We start from the raw sequence: 8029 nt of genomic DNA, 5'->3' as shown, positions 1-8029 counted from the left end.
AGGGACGTTATGTCATAGTAGGAGCCTGCCTCCTACCTTATTTATTAAACTGATTTGTGGGCATGTGCTCTCCTCTTCTTTTCACCAGAAATTTCCGGTGCTGCGGGTCTCCGCCACCTTGAAATGAAAACAGCGCATGCGCCAGGTATACATCAACCCAGGCGAACATTACCCGGCACATGTGCTGTTTTCATTTCAAGACACCGGAGACCAACAAGCAGCGCCGAACAAGGAAAACTGCGCCTGTGACACATCTCGTGTCAGGGAAACCGGCGCATGCGCAGAAGACACAGCCGGGAGGAGCGCACACACATAATGGGAGGATGCGTATCGCCGATGGGAGGGGATAACGCACTCCCATAACGAACAATTATAAAATAATACATTCAGGCGATTTACACTGCAGCTTCACCACGATAAAGTGGTGAAGCGAAAGTGCATTAATAAAGAACCTTATGCACATAATAATAAATCTACCCCTAAGTCTTGTACATGGTGTGGCACTGAGTCTGTATTTGTAGCACAACAGAATATGTGTTGGGGAAAAAAGCTGCAGCATCCTAGCACATTTAGGGGTAAATATGCTAAGATGAGAGTTCTGTTGAAGACAGGATCTTGCCCATAGCAACCAATCAGATCTTATCTATTACATTCTAGAAGGTGCTAAATAAGTAGATTCTGATTTGGCGAGACCGCTGCAATGATTTATGAGGGCACATCTGTATATCACATGAAAAAGGTCAACATGAGCAATGCCAACATGGGTTTTTCACTATTCCCCCCCCCCCCAAAAGTGCTTGTTCATACTTTACCATCCCAGTAGTGTGCCAACGAGTGCAGCGAGGCATGCAACCTTTTGCTTGAATCGACCGTTTGACCATGTCGACCTAATGTACGTCAACCTTGATCATGTGTCAACCATTTGCATGTTGACCAATAGTGGTCGACCTATTGGCTGTCAACCTTAATTGTGTCAACCCTATGACCCACACCCATTGGATTGTTTCTTAGCAAGGCTAGTACTGGTGCAGATAATATTTGACAGTAGTTGTTTTGTGTGTGTCCCCGACTACTAGTGCAGGCACCTGCGTCTCACCACTTGCGTTCTGCTGTAACCTGCATCCAGTTATTACAACAGCCAACAGTGAGCGATCCCTCATAAGCGCTACAAGGGAAATATCACTTTCCATAAAAATAAGGCGTTCCTAATGCCTGAAATTCAATTGGAGGCTATACGGATAAGCTGTCCACCTTATTTGTTATTGTCCCGTTGATGCAGGTACATGCAAGTAGAAAAAGTGTGGAATAGCGTAATACAGCTTATTAAGGGAAAACACATAAAAGTCAGTCTGCACATAAACTCCAAAAACAGGGGATGGTAAGTGCAGGACTGTTGGAACTGCTAGAGAAACAGTAACGAACAGTGAGGGCATCATTTGTATAATACCAGCCGATTGGTTGTTCTATTTAAGGCTTGTGAGTGCACACTCAGGCAGAGGCGTTCACGGGTAGTCCAGCTTTCCAGGATTGGTCGGGCCAAGAACTGCGACACGAGGAGTGTTTTCCGTAGCCTCACAAGCCGCCCTGCGGCAGGCAGTCTGAGTTAGGTTACAGTTAGGCTGCAGTCACAGAGGGACATCGCAACCAATGGTCGCGTTGTTGCTATTAAACTGCGATCGCATTGCAGTTTGATGCGATCGCAAATGCAGGCAGGGAGAAGTTTGCACCTCCTCTTGAATTTGCATTTCTTAAGGATTGCATATGCTAAGCTGCTGCAAGCAGGATTTCATGGAGAAGTGATTGACAGCAAGTGACCCTTTGGAGGTGTTAATGGATAGCGGTTGGAAAATTGCAGGAGTATCCTGACTGTTTCTAGGGGGTGTATCTGCCATCCACTGCTCGCTCGTACGTGCAAATGCGTGGCTCCTGCGTCACTAGTTCTGTGGCCAGTCTGTATAGTCATAGGGCTACAATCGGTGTTCCTCATTTTCTCGTATAGGCTGTGAATGTGTACGCAATTGTGAATGAGTTTGTGATTTTGGTGGGCGTCTGTCTTTTTTCACTTGCAATGATTTACGATTCTGTAGCCTAAAAATTTGCAGATAAATAGGCAAGTTCGTGGAAACATGAATCAGGTCCCAAATGCCTACCTAATGGGGGTGATTCAGGTTGGCTCGAAAAGCACATTGGTTTTGCTAAAGGAAAACCATGCTGCACTGCAGGTGGGCCAGATGTAACATGATTTAGATTTGAGTGGGGTTTGTACTTCAAACTGATATCTATATTGCAGTGTAAAAATAAAGCAAGCCAGTATTTACTCTGCACAGAAACAAAATAACTCACCCAAATGTAACTCTCTCTGCACATGTTACATCTCTCCCCCCCCCCCCCTGCAGTGCAGCATGGTTTTGTCCATTAGCAAACCAAGGGGGTAATTCTTAATCATTCCGATGGTGCCGAGTTCGGCCCTGTTCCAATGATTGGGGCTCTGTTCATGCGCAGGTCCCCTTTACGAATGGCTTCGGCGACTTGCGTATTGGCCAAGCCGTTGCGCAAGAATCGCAGTAGGCCTGGGGCGTCCCCATGAAAACGCTAGGTGTTCCCATCGGTATGGAGGGTGATCCGATTCCTGCCGAGGGCGGGTGGTTGACATCACAGGACATTAGCCGCCCATCCCATCCTTATCTCGGCAGCCACTGACTTTTATTTGCTAAAGGCGGGAGAAATCATGGGATGGTCGGCGACCTTAGAATGATTTCTCCTGATGCGGAGACAAGTGACGGTATGTGTTTTCGTTACACATCCCCTTCCATGTTAAAGAGGGAAATGGCCTTTATGAGCCAACCTGAATTACCCCCAATGTTTCTAGCCCATAGGGATGCACGGTATTGGCACACTGTAGAAAATATAGAATTGAGTCACTGCTGTCTATTGGGGATACTTGATATGACTTTGAAGTTGAAAAGGCAAAAGTGCAAATCTTTTCTAAGGATGCTTGCTGTTGTGTTTCCCAATTCGGGCTGCTGCCATGGAAACCATCTAGAGAGTCAGTGAGGCGAGTACTTAGCTCTTACGCTGCTGCATAAATGTATATTTTCTGGAGGTCCGCAGCATAATGCTGAAGTTTTGCCTGGGGCATAAAGTATCCTTGCAGAACCCTCTCCATGCTCTCAGAAGCAACGGAAAAATAGATTCTTGCCGGAGGGCAGGAATTCATTTGTGTAAATGCAATTAATTGAGTAGGCAACCGACAACAGTAAGGTGAGGGGGGGTTTGGGGCTCCTCTAATCCGCTGAAGAATAGTTTTTTGTCAAAAAATAAAGAAAAATAATGTATATTTCTAGCATCTGTGCAGTCATAACTTCTGCAATCCCAAGTGAGAGTAACTTTTGTGGCATGCTCAGTTGGCCAAGATAGGACTTGGAACCACAACTTCCATAGAAATATTATATAAATAAACCATACATAGCTGGTAGTCAGATCGGCTGATTCAGGACATTTCATTCATTCATTTAAATGAGTATTTTTCTTTTGAATTATCCCAGTAGAGATTTAAGATAACAAGTCGATTTTTATTTCTTAGATGTCATTAACTGTAATTAAATCTGACGTCCTGTGACCAGGCATTGGCCCGCCCGTGTTCCCATGGGAACTACTACCATTTTCATGGGGACTGTCACACCTGTGGTTAGATCCTGGCTGGAAATAACTACAGGCATAGGGACTGGCTGGTACTGATACCTGGGATCCTTCATACTGTGCATGCCAGAGACCCTCGGACAGTAGCAAGACGTGACCACAGCATAAAAGTCTTTATTGACCACAGAAGACAATATCAAACTGAAGACTTTGGATAATGGTAAGGTATTGCAGGAGATCACAGGCAGTAGAGAATACGCATTAATAATAACAGTAGCTAGCGATGGTAATAAGGCGCCTAAGGAATTATGTTGCTTGGCCTATACCTTAACTTAACCTTAAGTGCCTAGAAATAAATCACACAGGACACCTTAACTAAAAATAACGACTTGGACAACCATGGCATAAGTTTAAACTGGTCACAATATTTATTGTGGGCGTATGACCCTTATTTGTCTATCAAAAGGGATGGCCAAGAAAAGCACTTGAGACCAGCACCAGTCAGATGTGTATGCCAATGGTAGCGACTACAACGCTCCAATCTAACAAAACACCCCTTACGTAAGGTACAGCCTGCACCATGACGGCTTACCGCCCCTTCTAAGGTATGGCACGGACACTTCCAGGAAGTGTCCACCGTCCCCGCCCAATTCGGGACTCGCCCACCGTCCTGACAAAGGGGGGCAATACCGCAGGGTGACCGTCTGACACCTCACCCGACTGCTGGTCGAGAACGACTTCTCGCCGATTTTAAGTATTAAAATTGTGTAATCAAATTGTTTGGATAGCCCGTAGGCAAGGTAGCACAAAAGTGTAAAGAAGAAAGGGGAGGGAGGGTGGGGATCCGGACTCCAAGAGGAAGTGCTACCCGTCAAGCTATCCCCTATATACCCCTCCTCAAGCTGCCTCCCAAAAGCTACCGATTGACCCAAAGTCCCATGACCCTGCTGCCTTAGATTTCTCCCACAGCACCTTGCTTCTTCAACAACTTTATTAGTCACCTACAAATTCCCAGGCTCTTAAATGCACTTGAGCCTATGCGGCCCTCGTTCTATATAAGCTGCAGTGTATGCACACTGATGAAGTCCAACAACGTATAGCATAGGTGGTAAAAGGCTGGTGCAATGTAATAACACTGATGGAGTCCAGAGCATATATGGTAGACCAGAGGAAGACCAGAATATAATTGGATAATGCAGGTGGACTGTCAACGATGGAATACTGACCACTGTGAAGCAGATGAATACTAGAGGAGATGGGTCATGATATGGAGGCACAGATGGTAGGGAACATCGACCAGACGATCAAGTAGGAAGTCGCTGATGCAGCACTGATGGTGATAGTTATCAATGCACCGATGTGAGTAGTACCGATGGCGGAGCTGGACATCGGGGATGATAAGCAGGAGTGGAGTGCAGCCACAGGGATAGCAGCACCGGGAGACTGCTGATGTTGTACAATGCGGGCTGAGCAGACACAGCGCTGATAGAAGCCATGTCTGGAGCGCAGCACAAGTCTTAGGCATCTGGATGGTAAATATGCCCATTGTAATACCCGGATCGTGACAGGGACACCCATAAAACGCTGGGCTTTCCAATGGGCAAATCCCACACGCCCCCCTTCCTCCCCTACTCGAGCGAACCTGAATCTAGCCCTTTATTTTGTTGTTTGTGTTAGTTATCAGGTCTGTTATACTACAGTATTTGTGGGCCTTGATGGATGCAGTAGCACATAGGTGCTGTGTGCGATATTATGCTAATGCTGCGATAGGCATTTTTTGTAAATAGACTGCTTCTGTGGTCCGCTGCTGTGTCCGAATACCTCATCGGATTGCTCTGTAGGAACATTGGTCATCTGGTTACTCAGGATGGTTGGTGTTTGCATGCAGCGGGGACAGTAAAGTGACGCTGGCCTAGACCAGCTTGTATTATGTTGCTGGCATGTCCCCATTTTCATGATAGCTGTCAGTTTCCACCCCTGCCCCCTCAAGGCTGTGCTGCCTCAAGCCATACACTACTGCGATGTATCGTAACAGAGTATGGCCAGTGGATACATTGCATGTGGTCCTTTCACATGTCCGACTCAGGTCCAATGTGCATGACACCGTGCATTGGACCCGGGGGGACATCAGAGGCATCCGATTTGGCCTGATTTCTCGTCCCGATCTGTCGGGAACAGGTGAATTGGTGCAAATCGCTGTAGTGTATGGGGGACTAAGGTTACATAGCATCCAACAACTCAGAACACAGTCTGCCCATGTGCAAAACGGGTCACGCACATGGGCGGTTCACTAAACCATTGGTTCACTTATATCTCTGATTTAGCCTGTTTCTGTTACCCTCACTTTCGGGGTAGTGGTAAGTCCACTGGAAACGGGCAAAGAGGGGACCAGGTGTATGGCAAATGCATTATACGTTGGTGAGTTTTCCTAAGTATCATCTTTTACAGTACAGAGCGATGAGTGATATGGTATTACATGACAGGGAGAGCATAATGGACAAGCACTGGAAGTGTTGCTGTCTGGATGTATTTCTCTGCTACCATCTGTCAAACTGTTGCTACACCCGAAAGGCTGTTGGGGAAAATGTATCAAACCTTCTAAAGGGTTCTGGTATAGCGGATCGACAATGTCTAGATTGACAATCATGTGGTTAGACGCCTAAAAATAGTTGGCAGTGTCTAGATCGAAAGTAACAGAAGATCAACGCAAGCAGAATGTCGACGGGAACATGGCCGACAGTGACAAGCTTGACAAGTTTTTCACGGTTTTTGGTGTCTGTGTTAACAAAGGTCAACCTGGGCACCTTATAAGTATACCGCGTCTCCTCGCCTGGCTCGCTGCATTTGCCATGCTTTAGGTACAGCGCCTCGCTATTTTATTTTACCTCTATGTCCACTGGGATGGTAACAAGTCAGTTAAAACAAAAAATAATAAAAAAAAAATTGTCGTCCTCGTTCCCGGCGACCTTTTGCTTGCGTCGATCTTCTTTTAATACCGATCGAGGCGTTGATGACCATTTTTAGGACTCTAGATGCCCTCGACCATTAGTGGTCGATCACGTGATTGTCGATACATTCTAAAGATGGTAGATCCAATTGGTATTAGAGCATCTCTGCCGTCACAACCATTTGACTTGTGACAGCAGGCTGAAGGGCAAGGTCTAGCACTTTTAGAATCTACGTGGACACCTATTGGGAACGTAACTTGTGGCAATGAAGTGAGCTACCATGCCTGCAAACCCAGTCCTCATGGTGCAACTTGCGTGGAACTTGCTCCCTTTCCCGCCGTTAACTGTTCGCAAAATCTCCAGAGAAAAACTCCAGCGGTAACCATGAGAAAATATTAATATGCAAAAACCACAGTCTGTTATTTACAATCTTTCCTGCCGTTATTTCTCTAAGGCTTCAGTGGTTCCTTCACCTGGCACTGGACCTCTCGTGGCATGCCAGGGGGTATTGGATTTCCCCGCTGTTGCTGTAATATAATGGGGGCATTGTCTGGGTTGGCAGTGCCAGCAAACTGTAGTTTTATATGTCCTTGGGCTCTTCTATTTACCTGTTATTGCTGGGCAGAGCAAACACGGGCTCTCACACACACTACACTATGCACCTGTAGAAGTGTCCTGGTGATGGAGTCCACTCTTCTCAGTTTGGGTCACTCCAGGATTATCATATGTATCAGGTTTGATTTCCTTACTTGCAGCCAGCATATGTGTGCCAGTGGAAGTGTATGTATCAGGTTCCCCAGAAATCTCTGCTTGGCCTTGTGCTACGGTGATAGCTGCAGAGTATAGGCTGGCTTACTAGTGACTGAAAGTGTGTTACATATACACAACCCGTATGTAAGGCAATACCACGCATGCCACGGTTGTGTCTAGATCCACTTCTGTTCTTTAACCTGGACATGACATGATTGGCAGAAGCCCTCACAGCGTTTTGTATTTTATCTGTGATTTACGTAGGAGTAGGTTATTTTATTGTAGCTCGCTTTGCTTGCTACGCTTCCGGCACTTTTAAACCCCCCCCCCTCCAGGTATACGTGGACCCAGTGCATGATGGGAAAAGACAAAAGACAGAAGTGGCTCTAGCCGCAACCATACCACCAGCTCAGTTCCTAGTAGGAATTTATTTCCTACCAGGAACTGCACCGGAAGACGCCGATCCTGAACTCGCCACTCCCCAAAAAAGCTGGCAGTTCAGCCCACTCCCCGCCTCCCAAAATCCGGCATCATGGGATATTTTTCCTGTTTTCCCTGCATTTGAATCATTAGAGAACTTGTTGTTATCAGAATCAGTTATTATGTTCTTCCAACAGGCTGGCATCACATTGCACTTTTGAACCAAGCTACTCCGATAACATTTCATCATGAAGGCAACGTTGTTTATTTTT

The 8029-nt window shown here is 46.2% G+C and overlaps 1 protein-coding gene across 4 annotated transcripts in view; it reads left to right on the top strand.

The window, feature by feature from the left end:
• LOC146035383 (semaphorin-3F-like) overlaps positions 1 to 8029 on the top strand; it is a 103713-nt gene that overhangs the window by 60797 nt on the left and 34887 nt on the right. The window lies entirely within an intron of this gene.

This window comes from Crinia signifera, chromosome 9 (assembly GCF_055691185.1).
Source record: "Crinia signifera chromosome 9, ASM5569118v1, whole genome shotgun sequence".
Classification (NCBI taxonomy): domain Eukaryota; kingdom Metazoa; phylum Chordata; class Amphibia; order Anura; family Myobatrachidae; genus Crinia; species Crinia signifera.
The sequence above is the reverse complement of the archived record's forward strand: the minus strand, read 5'-3'. Positions and strand labels throughout refer to the sequence as shown.